At 45.3% G+C, this 23,158-nt stretch overlaps 1 protein-coding gene across 6 annotated transcripts in view; it reads left to right on the top strand.

The window, feature by feature from the left end:
* Positions 1-23,158, top strand: part of DDX11 (DEAD/H-box helicase 11) — a 72,190-nt gene that overhangs the window by 10,218 nt on the left and 38,814 nt on the right. For 2 of the 6 annotated variants that reach the window (XM_042468074.1, XM_042468068.1), the window contains exon 1: positions 22,343-23,025. The exons of 1 other annotated variant lie outside the window; for it this stretch is intronic. The gene's annotated coding sequence lies outside the window, so the exon portion shown is untranslated. Of the gene's footprint in view, positions 1-1,309; positions 1,458-22,342; positions 23,031-23,158 lie in introns of those variants that run through there. 3 more of the 6 variants (XM_042468072.1, XM_042468071.1, XM_042468070.1) reach the window with 3 other exon arrangements.

Genomic DNA, 23,158 nt, shown 5'->3' with positions numbered 1-23,158 from the left:
ACTAGCATTCCCAGGATTTCCCTAGCATTGAGTTAAAGCAGTCTCAAAGTGGGTTATTATTCCTGCAGTGTTGTGTGAGAGATTAAAAGCTAGGGACTGGATTCATTTGGAGGATCTGTGTGTCCAAAACACACTGTTGGACTGCCAGGGCTCAGTGCTATGGAATCCTGGGAATTGTAGTTTATGTGGCACCAGAGCTCTCTGACAGAGAAGGCCAACTGCCTCACACAGACCCCAAAATTCCAGAGCATTGAGCTTGGCAGTTAAAGGGGTCTTAAAGTGCAGAGGGAGGGAGAGAAGAAAGCCAGGGAGTGTGAATGAGCTCTGAGAGGAGGAGAGGAGGGGAGGGAGGGAGCCAAGGGAAGTGGCCAGGACCATCAGCCTCCTCTCTTTCCACTGACGACTGCTGGCCAAGAGGCTTTGCCCCCGCCTCCTCTGTGGACCATTCAGCTTCCTTTTGTCAGAAACTCACATTCCCCAGAATCCCCATATCACTGAGCCATGGATGTTTAAGGGGGGGGGGTCAAGCTCTATTTCTTCAGCCTTTTGCTACCCCAAAGCCCTTCCTATTTACAAGCATGGCAAAAATCTCTTCCTTCCAAGCCATTGAAACACCCAAGGGGCGGAGGGCTTGCTTCTTTCCCATTGGTCAGCTTCGGGAGAAATTTGCATATTACAAGGAAAGACGTTTAGGGCCTCAAAAACGATCCTGTGATAAAGAATTACAGTGGTACCTCGGGATACGAAATACCCAGGTTACGAAATTTTCGGGATACGAAAAAATCCCATAGGGAATTATTGTTTCGGGTTACGAATGTTTTTTCGGGTTACGAAAAAACTTTTGGTGCTTTTTTCGGCTTTTTCGCACGGAATCGCGGCTTTTCCCCATTAGCGCCTATGGCAATTCGGCTTACGAAGGCTTTTCGGGTTACGAAAGCGGCCGCGTTACGAATTAATTTCGTAACCCGAGGCACCACTGTACAAGAATACTGACCTGGTAGACATTGAAAAGAGGAGGCATTTAGGCTCCCAGTGAAACAGGAAGTATTGATGGCCTTTTTTTTTCTTTGCTCACTGTAACCTGGAAGGTCAGGCCTTTTGCAAGACATATATACCAAGTGGGCTGGCAATAGCTCTGAGTGGCAGATGTTTTGAAGCCCTGCTCTCTAGGCTAAGCTAGGCAGGGAGGTGGGGAGGGTGGCACACAGCCATGGGGAGGGGTGGGGCTGCCTCCAGGGCCTTGCTGGGGGGGGGAGGTCCTGGGGGAGGGGCTAAACTGGGGCAGGACCATGTGGCCCCACCCCAAACTGGGAAAGTCCCGCCCGCAGGCGGGATATGGCAAGCCTAGGCCTACCTGTACTGGCTGTTGTCGTCGTCAGATCTCTCTCTCTCTCCCTCAGCAGCCAGCCTGCTCTCCTCTGTCTCCCACGTGCAAGTGCTTAGCCGCCCGGACACAGGTTTGAGTACAAAAGCTCCTCCTAAAACCCGCCCCCTGTCTGCAGTCTCACACCCCAACAAACATAGCCATGAGTCCTGACTTCCTTGTCGGGAAAGGGAGGCCGGGCGGGTGGGCCAAGGAGGGAAACCTGAGAGGCGTTTGTGAGGGCAGGCAGGATGGGGCCCCCTTAGGCTTGGGGGGCCCAGGGCAACGCCCCCCTTGCCCTACGGTAGCTACGGCTATGCTCCATATGCACATAGAGTCCTTTCATATTGATGGTTAAATGTGTAGATAGCAGAAGAGCATGGCCAATGTGAATTTTGGTACAACAGGAACTTGGCTGTCAGGTGCAACTTTAATCTCCACCATTGGCATATGGGTCAATCTGTGTGCAAAAGATTTATCTCTTTATTTCAAGGATTTATATCCCACCTTTCTCCCCCAGTGGGATTGAAGGCAGGTTGGAAATGCATGGTAATTTGCAAAGTTTGGAAAGATAAAGAAAAAACATACACTGACTACAGTGTATGGACTACAAGATATGTATCATCAAATGTTACCCAAGTTTGAGATATCTAGCCTAATATGATTTGCCAATCCTCTAAATATTTCTTTGATAGATTATTTTGAAGATTCCTTGACCATTTGTCCATTTCTAGCACTTATCACTGGAATTTCCATAAATTTTTGATATCTTATCAGGTGTTAAGTATCATCATTTTTTAAAATAAAGGTTTTCTTTAATATCTTGACAGAGTGTATAATTTAATCTTTTATTCCATGTTTGTTCCCATTGGTTTAACTCAATAGAATAACCAAAATGTTGTGCCAATTTAAGCATATTTTCTTTAATTACTTCTTATTTGAAAATATTATATCCTCTATTTCAATGGTTCCACTATATATACACCTATGTTTTTGTTGTCCATTATAAATCATTCTTTCAGTTATGTATACTGGAACCAATTACAGGATAATCCTTCCTGATTTAATTCTTCTAAAGTTTTCATTCTTGGTTGTTTTGAAAGTTTTGAAAGTAAACTAGATTCTTGTATAATACAGTGGGACCTTTCCTTATGCAGGGGATCCATCCTGGACACACACACCCTGCATAAGGGAAATCCTTCACATGCTTGAGCCCCATTGCAAACAAGGGTCGTGTGCATGCGGTGCAGTGCGGCATGTGCGTCTGTGGGTACACGTGTCATTTGTTTGATTGCCATGCTTTTTCTTTGTTATAGCACAAGTACCCATGCCAACCAAATCATAAACCCGTTCCTTCTAGTTTTAATAATCTTTTCTTTTTTAATTGCATCCAATCTTTTACCTACACAAGGCAGCAAGCTTCATAATATATTTTAAGGTCTGGCAATGCTAAGCCCCCTGTCCTTTGAATCCTGCATATACTTCATCTTGATCCTAGGTTTTTTGCCATTCCATATGGAAAATTTTTCTGCCATTCCCTGAAGGGTATGTCATTTCTGATAGCTGGTAAAATTTGAAATAAAAACAACATCTTTGAGAGAATATTCATTTTAATTGTAGAGATTCTTACCAATAGTGATAGATTTAGACCTCTCCAGTTCCTATTATAGTTCTTTTGTGATACTTGGATGCCTACAATTAAAGTTTTTTTATTCTGAATAATAATTTCTTGTCCCACGCAATGTCCATTTGGATCATTAAAAATTTTGACAGCTTGGAGTTTGGAAGATACATATAAAGCTATCTCCCCCCCCCCCCCTCGATGCTAAAATGTATTCTTTTCCTAATTTCTTGTTTCTTAATAGTCTTGTGTCTTTTAATTTGATGTGAGTCATTTGCAAACATATTATGTCATTTTTTAATTTCTCCAAGTAGTAGTAAATTGTCTTTCTTTTTTTCAGACTGTTCAGACTGTTGACATTCCATGACAAAATATTTAATTTACTAACATTTTTCATGTTTGATTTGATAGTTTGATTTTGATCTATTATTTTTATTATGTTTTCTTTTAATCAATTTAGTTTTCTTCTATGTCTGTAATTAACTTCTACTTCTTCCTTCTCTACAGCTTTCTGGTTTTTCTTTATCTGATTCCTCTGCTATTTCGTCTTCTCTTTCTCCTAAATCTGATATTTTGAGTCCTGTTGTTTAATTAAATCTTCCCTGGTTTGTTCTTGTTGTTTGTCTTTTCTTTATCCAAGCTTCTTCTCCTTATGGATCTCACCATTTCTATTTCTTTTCCATGTCTTTGGCTTTTTGTATGGGGTTTAACTTATGACATTTTTCTTTCTGTTTTACAGAGATGTCTTCCATTTCCCCCCATTTATATGCTATTTTTCCTGTTCATTTGTGTAGTTATGAATTTATAACCTCTTTTTTTTTTTCAGGATCCCTGTGGGAATATCTTTATAATCTGCAGTTCTCTTCCTTCTGCGAATAGTTTCTTGTGGTAATTCTGAGATAATATTTCATCTCTCATTTTCTTTCTTACAAAGTAGATTACCACATCTCTTGGAAGGTTTTCCCCCTGGCAATTTCAGAGTTAATTCTGAAAGTTTTATTGATTTCCTTTGCAAATTCATGTACTGGTTTGTCAGTATATTCTGCCAAGATCGGAATTAAATGATCATATGTGTTTTCATTTCTCGTTTCTTTTAATCTTCTTATTTTTAGGCAGTTTCTCTTTGTTTTAGATCTTCCAATGCCTTTAAATCTAATTCCTTTTCTTAGCTCACTTTCAGTATTGTTGTTGTTTTTTCTAAAGATTTGGTTTTGTCTTCAAATTTATCTAATCGTGTATTGACTTGCTTAATTTCTTTTTTGACTTCATCTAAAGTTTGTATTATACCTTTTAACTCGTTTTGCAAGTCTTGTTTAAAATCTGTGATTGGGGCACCAGAAGATTCAAGTGTAGTAGTGGCAGCAGTTGTGATGGTAGAAAACTCAGGAACATGAAATGCACTGGTGCTGGGGATGATGGTGGAGGATGTGGTGGTGGAGGAAGAAGTGGTAGTGGATGAGGTGAGCTCAGATGATGATACCATTGTGGTTGGGGCAGCAGAAGATTCAACTGTGGCAGCAGCTGTGATGGTGGTAGCCACATTACTGAGTGTAAGGGTTGCACTGGCAGTGGTTTGAGGAGAAGCCTTCCCAGTCGTCAGTCCCTCAGAGGCAGTAACACATTCTAAGAATGGTTTTATTTTACCTCTAAGAACAGTGGGAGCAAGAAGCTCAAATAAAGACTCCACAAGAAGCTCAAATAAAGACTCCATGAGAAGGTCAAGCAATGGCTTTGTAGTGGTAACAGGGGCTGAGGTAGTACCAGGCACCTTGAAAACTGACAATGTAGAAGCAGAGGTGGCAGCAAGCTGCTCAAGAAAATACATAGTGGTGGTGGTAGTGGCAGCAGCAGAAGCAATGGGGACATCATTAAATATCCCAGATGTTGATGGTGACTCTGTTTGGGTGTCTGGAGATGTCTTGATGGTCCCACCTGGGCACAGAATCCTCTAAAAAGAAATTGAAACAATTAAAAATACAAAGGAGAGAAAAAGAAAACTTTTACTAGTCAGCAAATAGGATAGGATCCTTGGAGAGATGATAGCTACCACATGCCCACTAGATCCTTCCCCTTCAGTGTCTCCTGACAACAAGGTGGGGTACCAACATGCTGAAAGAGCCAGTTGTGAGGTCTTTGTTGAAAAAGCTTTTCTTAGACTCCCCTGTAATGGATAACTATCCACAAGTGCCCGATATTTCATTTTGGGGCAAGGTAACAGAATGTTACCTTGGTTGCCTCCTAGCTCCAGATATTCCTGGATGAAACAGTTTCTTGTGATCCATACCCATCTGTTTTCATGCCTGGCTGTGGGATGGAGTCAGCTTTTATTTATTTATTTATTTATTATTTTCTATTGTGCCTTTCTCCCAGAAAGGGACCCAAGGTGGCTCACAAATAAAAATACATTGAAAGCTTATTATAGCTGGCATAGGACTTGGAGGAGCTGTTTTATAGATGTTCCCTTATTTTTGGGAGCAGCAAACCCAGGAGGTGGTGCTGGAGGTGTACTGAAGGTGTAACTAAGAGGCATACAGGAAAGGGCCTTCTCAGTGCCAGCCACTACTAAAAACCTATGGGATATCTGGATTGAATTTGGACTATAGAATGGAGAGGGGGTCTAATCCAGCCATCTATCATTACTGGAAATATAGAAATCCCTTGTATTTCTCATTAGAGATAGCAAACAACAGTGGGGATTCCTCCATGTGCTGAGAGCAGATGATAGGACATAATCCCCTGCTCTCAGGGTACCAGGGTTCCTCAGTCATGCAAATGCGCAAAGGGAATTTGAACCCTACCTTGCATGGAATGCCCCTCCATTATTTTTTCTATTTCTACTCCTTTCTTTCACCTCCCTCGATCAAATGTTGCCCTTCTTGGTTATTTCAGCCCATTGTGCAACCAATATTTATCCTTTTTCCTCACCTTCACAAAATATTGTTTCGAAATACATCGATGCAGAGCAAGGGCACAGAAATTGGGAAAGGTGGGATGCTCTGCCAGGTTGGAACACACTTCCCCTAAAGAAAGAAGAGAGACTGAGAGTTAGAGATAGTGTTGATGCCTAGAATTAATTGTTCATAGAATCATAGAGTTGGAAAAGGCTGCATTTTATCACTCTATCTGTTCAGTTTATAAGTAGAAAGTATCATACATAGAGCAGGTTTAGACATGGAAGATGGAGCATCAACAATCAACAATCTAAGGAGCATCAACAATCTTAGATATACAGATGACACCATACTACTAATGGAAAGCATCACAGACTTGGTACAATCATTGAAGAAAGTTGAAGAAGAAAGTGCAAAGACAGGCCTAATGCTAAACATAAAGAAAACAAAAATAACAACTATGGAGGATTTACATAAATTCAACGTAGACAATGAGGAAATCAAAATAGTTAGAGTTCCCATATCTCAGATCAAACACTGAACAGAAAGGAGACTGCACTAAGGAAATCAGATGATGATTAGGATGGGAAGGGCAGCTAGAAAAGAACTAGATAAAATCCTAAATTGTAAAGATGTACAGACGACAACTAAAGTCAGAATCGTCCAAGTCATTATATTCTCCATTATCATGTATGGATGTGAGAGCTGGACAGTGAAGAAAGCAGATATGAAGGAAATTAATCCATTTCAGCTGTGGTGCTGGAGAAGAGTGCTCAGGATAGCCAACAAGACAAACAGTTGGGTATTAGAACAAATCAAGCCTGAACTTATGCTGCAAGCCAAGATGACTAAATTTAGGCTGTCGTACTTGTACCACATTGCTTTCGCTTTGTTATTTTTATCATCATCACAGTTATCATGGACTTCTAAAGACCAAGGTGTACCTGAATTAAAAGAAACTTCTCTAACCATTCATGTTTATTTCTTGATTTAGGGACCTACGGATTGCCCCAAAGGGGCAGTCTGCAGGTGCCCCTTTGCTGGCTGGATTGGGGCTGTGGCAATCTGACGTCGTGGTCTCAATCTGGCCTCTGGATAGCGCAAAAAGGAGCCACAAAAAGTGCCCTGCCATAGCCGTAGCAGCACAGCTTTATGATGTCCCTTTGATGCTGCATCATGTGTGGATCGGCATGCGCCAAAATGGCACCCTGGGGTACGGATGCGGCATCCTAACTCTGCCCACAGGCCAGTACAGAGTGCATCTTGTTCTTGCATTGGAGAGATCAATTTGTAACCTAGAATTTGTCTGCCTTTCTCATTCAGTGCACAGAAATTATCTGATAGGGTACATAGTTTTTAGAAATGATTTAGAGAATATATGAACACCTTGTCTTAAAGATTTTATTCTTCATGAGAAAATAAAACATTCCATAATCAATGTGAAGTCGAAGGGTTTCATGGCTGGCATCCATAGTTTTTTGTGGGTTTTTGTGGAAGAGCCCTGATGGTGCAGTGGTTAAATGCCTGTACTGCAGCCACTAATTCAAAACCATAAGGTTGTGGGTTCAACACCAGCAAAAGGGCTCAAGCTCGACTCAGGCTTGCATCCTTCCAAGGTAGCTAAAATGAGTACCCAGATTGTTGGTGGCAATTAGTTTACACTTGTAAACCACTTAGACACTGTTAGTTCAGTATGAAACAGTATATAAATGAAGCAGTCTGTTTGTTTGTTTGTTTTCAGGCCACATAGAACATGGCCACATAGCCCGAAAAACCCACAAAAAACTATCCCATAATCAATTTTCTTCCTTTTTGCAATTTTTTTGGAAAAACAAAGAAAAAAGGCTTCAGGAAAAAACAGTGGGGGCTGGACTCGTTTTGGCCCTTCACATCTCTAATGACAACTACTGAGAAATCAAAAGTGTATTATTTGAGCTTTTCTACTTCCTACCCATTTGGGGCTAAACATCAAAATAAATCCAACTGACTTCCACTGTATTATGGTATACACATGCCACCTTTGTTTTCAGAGAAGTTTGAGAGATACAGTGAAAGGGTTTGGTTTGCAACCTGCCAAGAAAATTACACTGCAGAAAAGGTTTTAAGGCTGGTGAGTGAGGTCCAATAAACACTGCAGAAATAATCCTGTTTGAGACCGCTTTATCTGCCCTTGGTCAATGCAAAGGAATTCTGGGAACTGTAGTTCTTCTTCGTGGTCTCTGCGAATCATACAAATGGGTTTCACTGCGCCTGCGCAGTGCTGCTCGGAACCTACTGGAATCACTGGGCAGAGTTAACTCTGCAACATATTGAAACTTTTTGGCGGTAACTCCGCCCACCCGTTATAAGGCCCCTGCCTTCCCGCTCTTTTCCCCAGTTCCTTTTTTCCGCCGCGCAAGCTGCTTCTAGGAACTTTCGCTTGCTCTTGCTTGATCGGAATCACTTTCGCTTTTAACCTCGGACTGTTTTTGACCATTCTCTCTCTCCCGCCCCGGTAACTTCGGACCTCTTCGGCTTGTTTTTTGACTTCGCTCGTGTTTGTCCTTTGGATTTGACGTATCGGAAGGATGCCTGCGCCCTTCAAGAAATGTGACATCTGTGGGGGCAAGGTGCCCGTCCAGGACCCTCATTCCTCTTGCCTGTTCTGCCTGGGAAGGGACCATGATGCCAGAGCCTGCCATCTCTGTAAGTCTCTGTCCTCCCAAGCCAGGAAAAACCGGGAATCCCGGCTAACTTCGGCCATTGCCTTGGGAAAGGTCCGGGAGGGACGCCCCCGCTCATCATCGCTCCCTCCGGCTGCTCCGCCCGCATCATCTTCACCGGCCAGCGCCTCAAGCGTGGTCTCTGTCCCGGCCGGGACACGGTCTCCGACCACCTCCGATGTGACCCGTGGTCCCCCGAGACCCAGTGTCACCGACGAACCCTCCAAGCGCCCCCACAAAACCTCGGGGACTGAGGGTTTCGAGCCCAGAGAGAGATCCGGGAGGAAGCCATCCCCGGAGGGCTCGCGCTCGGGTGAGCGTCAGGAGTCGGAGGCTCGCACCGCATCGCTACCGTCCTCCAAGGCGTCGTCGAAAACATCCCGACACGCCTCCAAGCTGCCCGGGACAGAAGCATCCTCCTCGACGTAGGCGGTGCCATCAGAGGGGTCGAAGCCATCCAAGACCCACTCCAAGAAGACCACTGTTCTGCATGATTTGCCGGACAATCCGTTCTTCTCGCCTGAAGACCCGGCGGTGACTCCGACATCCTCTAAGAAGAGGCGTCACACCGAGACCTCCGAGGCTCCTCCACCCAAGAAGTCCAAGTCCAAGTCCAAGACAAAGGACCACACTGGGTCGGAGCGCTCGGCCAAGTCGGCAGAACATGCTTCACGTAAGCATCGTTCCCCTTCCAGGGAGACCGCGGAGAGGACCTCCTCGCGCCCTGAGGCGGCGACTCCGAGGCATGCGACCACGGTGCCAACCACACCGCTTCCGCGGACCGACGATCTGGCCATCAACGAACCAATCTCTCCTGTGAGGGAGCCTTCTCCACTGTCGGTCCACTCTTATGTGGACGAGGCTGCCCCTCTCTCGGATGTCGAGGAACCGTGGGGGATGGACACGGACATGTTCTTCGACACGGAGACTCAGAGGTATTACATGTCGGTCCCCAAGGAGAAGGCCTTCAGGGAATTCACCAGGCTCAATCTGCGACCTGCGATTCCCCAGACTGACAAGCCATCATCCTCCCAGACTGTGGCCTCATCTTCGGTGCCGCGTCGCCAGCCAGCGGAGCCACCGGTTCCACAAATCCCGGCCCGTACTCCGTCTCGAGCCAGGGTAGCGGAGATTCCCCTGACATCGGACTCCGAGTCGGATCGGGAGCCCTTGACTCCATCGCGGGAACCTTCTGACGGGGAAGACGATCCATCCGACCCGCCCTCGCCGCAGGAGATGCATCACCCGGGCTCTTCATCACCCACTGATGATGTTCGCTCCTTCAGTGAGCACATTATCAAGATGTGCCGGACTCTGGACATCGACCTTTCCCTGCCTGAAGAAGAAGCCCGCGACCCGGTGGAGCGCCGAGTCCTCGGTCGGGTTCCCACTCCACCTTGCATCCCGATGCTGCCTTCTCTGCAGTCCATCGTACAGAGGTCTTGGGATGCCCCGACTTCGCTTGCTGCGTCCTCCAAGAAGGTCGAAACGCTGTATCGGATCGCACCACCGGCCTGCCCGTGGCTGACCGACCACCCTAAGCCGAATTCGGCCATTGTGGAAGGGGCACAGCAGACCTTCGTGCCAAAGCAAGCGACGTCCCCGGCCGACCGAGAGGCCAAAAAGATCGACGGCCTGGCAAAGAAGGCGTACTCCTCGGCCGCCCTCATCGTGAAGGCTATAAACTATAATGCCTGTATGGGGGCATACATCCAGGCCTTGATGGAAGGGATCTCTCCCATCGTCCCTGACGTCCCTGATGAGGTCCAACGTCACTTGGTGGAGATCCGTGACGAGGCCCACTCCATAGGGAACTGGATCATCACCGCCTCCAGGAACGTCGCCGACTGCGCGGGACGAGGCATGGCGGCATCACTGGCTTTGCGCCGGCACGCCTGGCTGAGAGGATCTGACCTCAACGCTAATGTAAAATCGGCCATCGAGGACATGCCACTGGACGGCACCGGCCTTTTTCACGCCGACACCGACGAGCGTCTGAACCGCAAGTTCAGAATGAAGGCCGCTGCTAAAAAGCATGGGATGTCTTCCGCCCCCATCTCGCCCTTCAGAAGGAGGCACCGTCCTTGGCCACCGCAAGGTCAGTCCCAGGGCTCCTTTTCACAAGACCGACAGCCTCAGCAGCAGGGCTCACAGAGGCGCCGTTATCCCTCCCAGTCTTCCTCCTCCTCTGGCCGTCGCAACTTCCCGCCTCGGTACCGCAAGTCCCGCCGGCAGGATACCGACCAGGGGAAGAAGAGAGCCTGAAGGGACGCAGCGCACTTCGTTTCCCCTTCGCCCTTATTCTTTTTGGACATCCTGAGGCCCTTTGCTAACATCTGGGCCTCGATAACATCGGACTCGTGGGTCATTAACATCGTCCGCAGGGGATATGCCCTCGAGTTCCAGGAGCTCCCTCCAACCAGAGCTTTTATGTCCACTTCCCCCTCGGACACCCTTCTCAACGAAGTGCGCACTCTTCTTGAAAAAGGGGCAATCTCCCCTTTACCTCCTGAGCAAATGTCTAGAGCCTTCTTCTCCAGGTACTTTACGGTACCCAAGGCTGATGGGGGGATCAGGCCCATCTTAGACTTGAGACAATTGAACCTGTTTCTAGACTACCGTCGCTTTCGAATGGTAACCCTAGCCTCCATTCTGCCTCTGCTCCATCAGGGCCTGTGGTTTGCGACCGTCGACCTGAAGGATGCCTATTTCCACATCGGGATCCGGGAGTCTCATCGAAGATTCCTCGCCTTCGCTGTGGGCTCCGTCGCATACCACTACAACGTTCTCCCCTTCGGCCTTGCCACGGCACCGAGAGTCTTCACGAAGTGCATGGCACCAGTGGTGGCCTACCTTCATCAAAAGGGGTTCATGGTCTTTCCATACCTGGACGACTGGCTGTTCGCCGCCGAGTCCCAGAGAGAACTGCAGGACGCACTCTCATTCGCCTTACGCCTTTTGGACTCCCTCGGCCTAGTCATCAACCGAGAGAAGTCCCACTTCACACCTTCCAGACAGGTCAAGTTCATCGGCGCCATCCTCGACTCCGAGACATGCTCCACCTTTCTCCCTCCAGACCGTTTCCAGGCGCTGACGACCGCCATCAGGCCTTGCATCTCCCACAGAAGGGTGAGGGCCAGAGACGTCCAAGTTGCCCTGGGCCACATGGCATCGACGACTTTCGTCACCCCCTGGGCAAGACTTCGTCTTCGACCTCTTCAATCCTGGTTCCTCTCCGTCTTCTCTCCGTTGGAGGACCCGCCTTCAAAGTGGCTCACGGTACCGAGACCGGTAGCCGCTTCCCTCAGATGGTGGCTAGACAGCTCCAACGTCTGCACCGGGATGCCCTTTCATCAGCCCCAGGCACAGCTGACTCTGACAACCGATGCATCCCTGGAGGGATGGGGCGCCCACCTGCTCGACCTCGTCATCAAGGACAGGTGGTCCGCACAAGACAAGCTGCTCCACATCAACGCTCTGGAGATGCTGGCAGTAGAAAAGGCTTTGAGGGCATTCGAGTCTGCAGTCTCAGGAAGAGTGGTCCTCCTCAGAACGGACAACACCACCGTGATGTACTACATCAACAAACAAGGTGGTACCAGATCCAAGACCCTGCTCGACCTCACGCTCCGCATCTGGGACTGGTGCATCCAGAGACGCGTCCTCCTCCAGGCGATTCACCTTCCCGGGGAGGACAACGAGCTGGCGGACCGCCTCAGCAGATCTCCATCGGTGTGCCACGAGTGGAGGCTCCATCCCGAGACGGTCAGCGACCTCTTCGATCGGTGGGGAAACCCCCGGATCGACCTCTTCGCGACCAGCTGGAACAGCCACTGTCCCCAGTTCTGCTCCAGGAGGCGTTTCGACGGATCCCTCGGAGACGCGTTCGCCTTCCTCTGGACAGGGGAGCTCCTCTACGCCTTCCCTCCGTTCCCTCTCATCATCAGAGTGGTGTCCAAGATAACAACGGACCGCTCGCGTGCGATCCTGATCACTCCGTGGTGGCCGAGACAGCCGTGGTTCGCATCCCTTCTCCACCTCTCCAGGAGATGCTTCCTCCGCCTCGATCCCCGCCCGGACCTGCTGTCGATCCAGGACGGACGGATTCTCCACCCCGACATCGAGAGCCTGCCGTTGGTGGCCTGGAGGATCCGACCCTAACCGCCTTGCCGGAAGCAGTGAGGACGGTGATCCTGGCTGCGAGGAAACCTTTCACCCAGCGCTCTTATGCCCTAAAGTGGAAGAGATTTTGCCTCTTCCTTGACCAAAAGGGCTTGTCTCCTGCACAGGTGTCCACTCCAGTGGTGCTGGAGTTTTTGATGGCACTTTTGGATGGAGGGCTGTCCCTCGCATCCATCAAATGCTACCTGTCTGCCATCTGTGCCAAATATCAGTTCGGGGGGAGGGTTTCTTTCTTCAAAGACCCCTTGGTGAAGGGGTTCCTGAAGGGTTGTGCCAATCTTTACCCTCCTGTGTCGATACCAACACCGGCTTGGAGCTTGGAGTCGGTGTTGTCCGCCCTCCAATCCAAGCCCTTTGAACCGATGGCCACAGCGGACTTGAGACTTGTGACTTGGAAAACCGCTTTTCTTGTGGCCATCACCTCTGCCCGCCGTGCGGGTGAACTCTGTGCTTTGCGGAGGGACCAGCCATTCCTAAGGTTCCACAGGGACAAGGTGGTCCTCCGCACGGACATCTCCTTCTTGCCGAAGGTTGTGTCTACCTTTCACATGTGTCAGGACATTGTGTTGCCCACTCTCGCATCCAACCCGACGTCGGATGAGGAGAGACGCCTGCACTCTCTTGATGTCAGGAGAGCGCTGGCCTTTTACCTGGACAGAACTGCTGCCTCCAGTCGGTCCGAGAGACTTTTCCAATGCTACTCGGAACCGAAGAAAGGGTTGCCTGTGTCCGCGCAGAGGTTGTCGAAATGGGTGGCTGGTACCATCCACCTCTGCTATGAACTGTTAGGCAAGCCTCTCCCTGGCAGGGTTCGGTCCCATTCCACGAGGCCGATGGCAGCGTCCTCTGCGTTCCTGTCGGGAATCCCATTGGAGGATGTCTGCAAGGCTGCTGTCTGGTCCCAACCTCTGACTTTTATTAAACACTATAGGTTAGACACCAGGGCCATCCGAGACGCAGCTTTCGGGAGGGCTGTGTTGGTTTCAGGGTTGCATTGATTGCACTACTGATGTTTTTGTGTTTCTTACACTTGTACAGTTGACACTGTTTACATGTTGTTGAATGTATGCTTGCACAAGTCCTATGGGATCGGTCTTGCATGACCTCTGTTCCCTTCTCAGGTTTAGCAAAGTTATTGCTATTTGATCTGTGATGAACAAAAAGACTGACTCTTTATGGTTCAAGGTGTTTTATTTGTAATAAATATACCTTTGGTTTACCATAGCTTTGGTCTCAGGACACTCCCTCCGCCGCATACCTTAGCTTGTCAGTCTAAACCCATTTGTATGATTCGCAGAGACCACGAAGAAGAAGGACAGGTTGCTTACCTGTAACAGTATTTCTTCGAGTGGTCATCTGCGAATACATACAAATCCCACCCGTCCGTCCCCTCAGTGTCCTGCTCACATTGGCTCTTTCCATCGCCTGCTTGGCGGAAAAATTGCGGAACTGGGGAAAAGAGCGGGAAGGCAGGGGCCTTATAACGGGTGGGCGGAGTTACCGCCAAAAAGTTTCAATATGTTGCAGAGTTAACTCTGCCCAGTGATTCCAGTAGGTTCCTAGCAGCACTGCGCAGGCGCAGTGAAACCCATTTGTATGTATTCGCAGATGACCACTCGAAGAAATACTGTTACAGGTAAGCAACCTGTCCTTTTATGAAACATTCAGCCTTCTCTGTCAGAGAGCTCTGGTGCCACAATAAAGTAGAATTCCCAGTATCCTCTAGCACTGAGCCAGGGCAGTTAAAGTGGTCTCAAACTGGGTTATTTCTCCAGTGTGTTTTGGACCTAAATCTTCATCTATGTTCTGTGCTAGCATGACATGGCAGGTTTGAAGAAAATCAATGAACATCTAGAAGAGGTGATGTTTTGCAAGCTTTGACCTACTAGCTCAGACTTTCCGTATACTGTTTTCATTGGTTTACAAGGGGATAAGACAACCCAGTCTATGTGAACATTGTTATTGATCTTACCTTCTGGAACGAGCCCGTGGTTTTCAAGAAGGTCAACGTCCCGAATCCAGGGATGCTGGCATCCGTATGTACTTCTTAACATGCATCCCATCCCAATATGCCGAGGACTGTTTATAACATGAAAGAAAGCCTTATACTCAATGTCTGACAGTGGCATTCCTGCCAATGACATTTTTGTCTTTACTGCCATTGGGCATTGTGAGAGAGCTGTATAAAACAAACAAAAGAGACAAGGGAAGGATGAACTGTGACTGGCTTCTTGAGAAAGTGTACTAAAATGGCACAGCTGTGTAGAGCCCTTTTTGTTTATGCTTTGGGCATGCTTTTTATTCACTACCATGCAACTTTTGGATAGCAGCCTTTAGCATATGTAATGCATGAGTGTTGAATCATACCTACACTCCAACCATCCTAGTTTGGCAGTGACAGTCCTGATTCTTTTTCCCTCCTCCCTATTTTCAGGTTGCTTTAATTTTATTTCCCCCCCCCCACCCCCAATGCATTCTTAATTCTTAGTTTTTTGTGGGTTTTTCGGGCTATGTGGCGAAGTTCCAGAAAAGTTTCTTCCTGACGTTTTGCCAGCATCTGTGGCTGGCATCTTCAGAGAAATGAAGATGCCAGCCACAGATGCTGGCGAAACGTCAGGAAGAAACTTTTCTGGAACATGGCCACATAGCTCGAAAAACCCACAAAAAACTATGGATGCTGGCCATGAAAGCCTTTGACTTTACATTCTTCATTCTGTTTCATACATCTACTATATATAAGTAAACCATCTATAACAATGAAATCATACTACCATTATATATGTAACATTTCTTGCTTAATAAAATAAAATATACCACTTGTTCTCCTATTGTACATCTTAAAATTTCATTTTCTACCACTTCCTTTTATTGGTAATTGTAAATCATCAATCTTTTTTATACCTCCAACATCATACCTAGTTGGTTAGAACCTTCTAATTGTTTTGTTTTCCTTTGTTTTCTATTAACTTAAATATTATCCTACTCCTAATCCTTGTGTCTACTCTCTTTTTTGGCTCCCATTCTCCCCTTACCCCATGTCCTCTGCTTACTTCAGCAGCTGCAAATTGAATTCAAATGCAGGAGTCATTTCCATTCAGCTAACTCAATGGGATAAGGAAGATAGAGAGGAGGGGAGGAATCTCTCTCTTCCCAGTAGGCTGAGAGCAAAGCAAACTGCTGTAGCCTGTCTGTCCTTCTTCACTTCAATAGACTTTGTGTTAGTATGGGCTTTTGTGGATGACATCCACATCTTCATATCTTTTGTGCAGGTGGAGTCCGAGTGAAATAGGAATAGGAAAATAGCACTGATCTTGGAAGGGCTGGTTTTGCATACAAACTCTGCTTATCTGTAGTTTAGATTACAGATCTGCTAGGCACATTTGTGGTTTTGACTTTTGCAGATTTGATTATTCATGGGTTTTATTAAAATGTTCTCTTTAGGAATAGCTAGGTCCTCCAGCACAACTCTTTGGTCAACCTTAACAAAAAGTCAGACTGAAGGACCTAGATTCCTAGGGAGAACACACCAGTAGGCATTTGTCAGTCCTTCAGCGCAATTCTATGGTCAATATCCACCTGATGCTGAGCACAGAGTTGCACTGAAGGACCTAGAGATCCCTAGAGAGGTGTTCTCTCAGGTAAAAACATAGTGTTTTTGTTATTTGCGGTTTTTTCCACTTTCAACGGGGTCCTGTGCCCCTAACCCCAGCGAACATGGAGGGGCGACTGTGGTACTTTCTGTTTTCTGGAAAATTAGCTCTCTTCAAAACAGAGGCTGGTGTTTTAAATTAAGTCTTAATGTTGCAAGCTAGACTAGCAACCATGTAACTGTTTCCTATTCACATTTATTATCGTTGTACCAGTGCTATGACTGTAAATACCCCTGCTGTTGCTGTATGTTTTAAATATTTGTATATGTATTTTAAAAATATTTTTTATGATTTCAATTATACAATTTCAATTATTGTTTTAATGTGTTATATATATGTTGTTAGCTGCATTGGGGGACACTTTGGGAGAAAGGCAGGATAAAAATAATAGAATTATTATTATTATTATTATTATTATTATTATTAGCAGGGCACTGCAGAATGAAGTGACCGCCCATCTTTGGCTGGCAAGCAAAAGCTTCTTGTGGTGTCCTGATGCAATTCTTTGTGGCACCATCACAATGGCAGTCTGTGGCACGGTGCCACAGACTGCCATTGCTTGGGGCAGCTGACTGGCTGTTAAGGATGGTTTCAGGGGTTGGAACAGGACATGGATCATAGCAATGCTATATCATAAGTATGTGTCTGATGCAAGATCTCAGCTAGAGTATTTTTGTGTGTGTGTGTTATATACACAAGTGCCATGAATAATGTGCTAGCTCACTGTAGCCTTCTAGCTCTTTGTCCATTTGCTTTGGAGCAGCCTTCTCGGTAGCAGTTCCTACCCTCTGTAAGAGCTCTGACTGGTTCCTTCTCTGCTTCCTTTGCTCTTCAAGCAGGGTCTTTATACATAATTGCACCAGGGAGGCTTCTCATTGAGCTGTTTGCTTGGTGTGTTTCTATGTCTTTATAGTTTACTTTACTATTTTTTGAAAGTAGAATTCAAAGATATAGCCATGTTAGTCTGTAGAATCAGCATATGCAGAGACCTGGTATTCTCAAAGGTGCTACAAGATCTCTCCACATATTTTTTGTGAAGGATTTTACATTTTTATTTGTTATATTAATGCGGAGCTTTAATTGTGTTTTAAAACTGTACTGCTTTACGGTTATTGTTTTTAAGCATCTTTTGTGAGCTGCCTTGGGTCCGATTTGGGAGAAAGGTGGCATATACATAAATAAAAATATTTATAATTCGTTACATTTACATTCTTTGGTGACTGTCTACTTTTTATACATGCTGTATAAAAGGGAGCAATCAGGCAGACCCAGCAACATCAGGGACTGCCTGAAGGACGAGACTTCTCCCTCCTTTAACTGTCACCTTATATTTGTTTTGTATTCAATTTTTACTGTACACCACTATGATCATTTGGAATAGCGGTCTATAAATAAAATGTATTATTATTATTATTATTATTATTATTATTACATACAAAATTAACTGCCTCTGCTGCTTGAGTCACTTTACCTAATGGAAGGGCAAGGACCCTTACTGATGACCTGTTCTGAAATATTTGCATTTTATACTAGTATCTAGCTTAAGTAACATTGTACTAATTTATATGCTTTATGGGAACAAAAAGCAGGCATGACATCAGGAAACAACAACAATAACATATTAGGCAGTTTTTACCTACTCAGAATTCAGGCAGGCCCCCCATACAGCACAATACAAATACCATACACCAGGGGTAGGCAACCTTTTTGAGCCGGGGGCCGGGTTGCTGTCCCTCAGACAACTGGGGGGGCCGAAGCCAAAAAATAAATAATTAAATAATTTTTTTAAAAATTAAATATATAAATAAACCAGGACAAATGTAGGACAAAATTTTCAAATGGAAAACACTTTAAAATTCTGATTTTTAAAAAAATGTTAATATAAATGCATGTTTCTGAGGCTTCTATAGACAATTGCCCCCCCAAAGGCCCCAGCGGCAATCAGTGGCAGGACCAGGCCGGGGGCCGGTCCCAAGGCCTTGCCAGGCCGCATCCGGCCCGCGGGCCGCAGGTTGCCTACCCCTGCCATACACTATATAACATAAGACAGAAAAAACAGAAGAGAAAACATATTACAATCCCACACACAAACACTCTGACATATACTACATTCATGGAACATTCCACCAACTTTCATTACTTCCTTGTCTACAACTTGTTGGGGTTATATTTATTTCCATATTTTTGCAAATTGTCTATCTTCTTTAAAAAATATAATATAATTTTTCCCGTAACTTTTACCCTTTATTGTATATCAAAAATCATGATAACTTCTGAGTTAAAAGAAAGAAAAATAAATGTATTTTCGTCTATATTCATGTGTTTCCATTTTGACTTTATATTCTAATTATCTCTCTAGGTGTATAGATATATAACTGTGTATTTATTTATTTTCTCCTTAGCTATCATCCTGATATAGGCAGTTTATAACTTTTCCCCATTCTCTATGTAGATTTTTTAGTTTCCTTTTATAGCCTTATGGACAAGTTGTCCATTTCTATCGCATCTAATATTCTTAGCAGCCAGTCCCCTATTAATGATGTTTGTCCTTGCTTCCATTTTTGAGTATAAGAAATATGTGCAGTGGACAGCATGTATAAAAAAGTATTCTACCATTTTTTCTTCTGACTGATCTTCAATTACCAGTATGTTTAACAAAAAAGTTTCAGGTTTAAATTTGAATTTCACTAGTTTCCCACAGTGCTCTAGAGAAATACTAAATAGAAGACATTCTAAGGACGTTATCAGACAAGGGAAATTGGAAGTATAATCCAATGGCAATCGGAACACAATCATGAGTTTCACATTATTACGTGAGAGGTGATCACATGCAATTTCGGGCAATGGCAAGCTATTTTTGGGCAATGGGAAGTCAGTTCAAACGCAATTTGAATTCACGTAAATTTGCTGAACCTGCGAATTCATATGAATGCATTCTGGCCCCACTTTTTTTTCATTCGAAATTAAGAGAAATTCCTCCCGTGTGATAAACTCCTAAGTTTTCGTTTTGTAGGCTTCTGGACTATTTGTCGATTTCTATTACATCTAATATTCCCAGTAGCCAATCCCCTATTAATGGTGTTTCTCCTTGCTTCCATTTTTGAGCATAAGCTATATGTGCAATGGACAGCATATGAAGAAGTAATCTTCCATTTCCCCCATGACTGTTCTTCAATTATGTTTAACAAAAATGTTTTAGGTTTAAATTTTATGTCTTCATGTAACTTTGCATTTATTATATAATGTACTTAAGACCATTTTTTTTTTACTTTTACATACGTCCACCACATGTGATAGAGTTGTTCCCTTTTCCCTGTTACACTTCCAACATTTGTCACATTACAGTTTTCATATATCTTGACATATTTTCTCAGGAATTAAATACCATATGAAGTATACTTTATAATATTTTCCTCTGAGATCTTGGCATACAGTATATTTCATTCTTTTTTCCATGTTTACTCCCATTGGCTTAATTCAATTTAGTATCTCAAATGTTGGGGCCATTTTATCATATTGTCCTTCATTATTTCTTCCTCCATTAATATGGACACCTATTTTAAGCAGATTGGGGATCCTTGCCAGGATAGTTTAGTGGTTTGATCATTGGACTCTGGAGATCAGGGTTTGAATCCCTGCTCAGCCACGGAAATTCACTGGTGAACTTAGGCAAGTCACAGTCTTCCAGCCTCAGAACATGGCAAAGGCAAAATCCCTTCTGAAAAAAATCTTGCCAAAAAAACCTCATGATAGATTCACCTTAGGAGTAGTCAGAAGTCAGAAAGGACTTGAGGGCACACAACAACAAATTCTCATTTTATACACTCTCTGACATTTCACAGGTAAAAACTGGGATACACGTTGCAGAGCACTGTTTAACAGTAACTAAAAAAGTGGGATGACAGAGAATTAATTGGGATTGTTCAATTTAGAATGGCTGTATCAAATCAGGACAGTTGGAGGGTATGCGTATATAAACAAATATGCTTAGCGTACCACTATATCCTAAGAATGTATTTCTTTTTATTTATAATGTACATTCAACTGAAACAATTTTGAAAATGTATGGCCAAGTACTGTGCTACTGAGGTTGTGGCATTCCTATGGCTGCTGTGTGAACAATATGTAGGACTAGATAGACTTTTGTTCTTATCTAGCAGAATTCTTCTTTTGGGGAAAACTTGTAGTGTCAGAGGTAGTCATCTTAGTTTCTAGGATGGGTTCAGTGTTTCTGCTCTTAGGACCCATTTATTTGTCTTTTTAGCAGTCCACAGTATCCACAAAACTCCTTCAACATGACAGAAATATAGTTTAGGCATACAAGCAAAAGGAAGAGGCACAGAGTTTAGGCATACAAGCAAAAGGAAGAGGCACAGTGTGTTTGTATGTATTTCCCTCCTTGGCTGGACTTGGGGTTTCTGATCTGAATGGCAAACTCTGAGCTACTGTGGCTGAGGCTTAAGATACACAGTGGTTTTAAGACATACTGGTTTGCAAGGGCCAGCTATCCAGTTCTTCTCAGTAGTTGGCTTTATTTAGGCAAAAGATTTGGTGTATCGTGAACAATTGTTAGCTATTTATTTGTATGTGTGTGCGCACGCCTTCAAGTCTGTCAATATATGGCAATTTCATAGGGTTTTCTTAAGGAATAGTCAGAGATGGTTTTGCCAGTTTCTTCCTCTGAAATATAGCCTAAAAGGAAGAGTCTTCTCCCATGGGTTGTGTATGTACTGCGTACGTTTTTGAAGGAAAGAGCGAGGAAATTAATGTTCCCACTCACCAAAGCCAAAAAGCAGCAGCCGTATGGCTGTGGGCCACCCCATCTTTCCCAAGGTTATGGGGATGGGCCTTCTCAAGCAGGCAAGGTGAGCAGGTGGCACAGATAAAGTGACTCTGAATCTCCACTTTATCCTGTGGACACCACACACAACACTGCTTCTCTTCAAAGGGCCAAAGAAAGCTTTTACAGGAGAAAAAGGTCACAGACTGTCTTTATGACATCACTGCTTGCCAGGATTATCTATTGACGGGGAGGTTTGGACTGATGGAGCTTCAACTTTGTGGTCCAAAACGCACTGCATAAACAACCCAGTTTGAGACCGCTTTAACTTCCCTGGCTCAGAGCTAAAATCCTGGGAATTGTAGTTTGTTGTGGCTCCAGAGCTCTTTGATAGAGAAGTCTAAATGTTCCCATAATTTCTAAGCATTGAGACAGGGCAGTTAAAGCGGTGTCAAAACTGGATTATTTCTGCAGCGTCCTTTGGAGCTATGTTAGCTTTATGTTAAAGATTTATGGGCCTGAACAGACAGGCCAAAATAAAGCTGCTTTGGATCACTTTGGAGGTACGTATGCTGTTTAAAGGACAAAGGCATATTAAGAGGCCAGAAGCTGCACTGCAGTCCTTACAAGTGGAGTGTGGCTTAAGCGCAGCTTCCAGCCTCCTAGGATGCATATATCATTTAAACAGCATGCCTCCAAAGTGGCCTGAAGCAGCTTTAATTTGGCCTGTCTGTTTGGGCACTTTGTTAGTGTAACCTGAATAAGCTGAGTGGGAATTAACCTGGGCCAGGCTGGCGTGTTACAGGGCCCTAACAGACCAAAACAAAGCTGCTTCAGGCCATTTTGGAGGTATGCTGTTTAAATTATGCATGTGTCCTAAGAAGCTGGAAGCTGCTCTGGCTCAAGGCTATGGAATTTTGGGAATTGGAGTTTGTTGTGGGGCCCAGAGCGGAGCGCTCTGGGCCCCACCACAAACTTCAACTCCCAGAATTCCATAGCCTTGAGCCAGAGAAGAGTTAAAGTGGTGCCAAACCAGGTTATTTCTCCAGTGTGGATGCTGTCTGGGTGTCCCTGGGCAAAGTCACACTCTCTCAGCCTCAGAGATTGGCAAAGGCAATATCTCCTCTGAAGAAACCTGCCAAAGAAAACCCTGTGATAGAATAGATTCGCCTTAGGGTTGCCATTAGACCAGAAACTACTCCCAGGCACAACAACCACAACCACACTTCCAGCCTAGACTGCCTCCACCAGAGTATTTTCTGAATAAGAACTCCAATAATGGCCACTGTGTTAGGAGGGATTCTGGGAGTTGTAGTCTTAACTCCCCTAAGAGATCTTGCCTACAAGAAAGGCAAGGTTTTAACCCTCGATACAACTTTCTGGACTAGCTGGTTCCCCACACTGTGCCCTTTAAGAGATTGTGGACTTCAGTTCCCAGAAGCCTCGGCCACGTTGGCCAATAGCTTGGGATTCTGGGAGCTGAAGTCCAAAATTCCCTAAAAGTTCTGGACTGACGCCTCAGCGATTGGGGTGGGACTCCACCCCTCATTCCCATTGGCTCATTTCAAGCGTGACGTTAAGTGGAAGGAAGCACTCCAGCCAATGGCGTTGGGGCGCGCGAGCGCGGTGCGCGGAACGTTCTAAACACAGAGGAGCAGTCCTTCCAGTGAGTGCGTTTGCATTTGCAGCTGGCTAGAGCGAAGCCTCTGACGTCACTTGGAGCGGTGAGGAAGGGGGCGTGGCTTCGGCCTCACTTTGGCGCCTGGTTCGAAGTGAAGCCTCTGGACCAGCGCGAGGGTCCTTTCTTTGAGACGGTGGCTGGCGAAGGACAAGAAGGTGCGGTGAGTGGCGCATCGTGAAAACCCAAGATTTCTCCCTGGGCAAAGTCACACTCTCTCAGCCTCAGAGGATGCTCTGTATATAAATGCTGCTGTCAGCCTTCCAAGTCATTTCATGCTGTCGTGGGGTT

The sequence above is a fragment of the Sceloporus undulatus genome, chromosome 5 (assembly GCF_019175285.1).
Source record: "Sceloporus undulatus isolate JIND9_A2432 ecotype Alabama chromosome 5, SceUnd_v1.1, whole genome shotgun sequence".
NCBI lineage: Eukaryota > Metazoa > Chordata > Lepidosauria > Squamata > Phrynosomatidae > Sceloporus > Sceloporus undulatus.
This window is presented reverse-complemented; position numbering and strand designations above follow the sequence as displayed.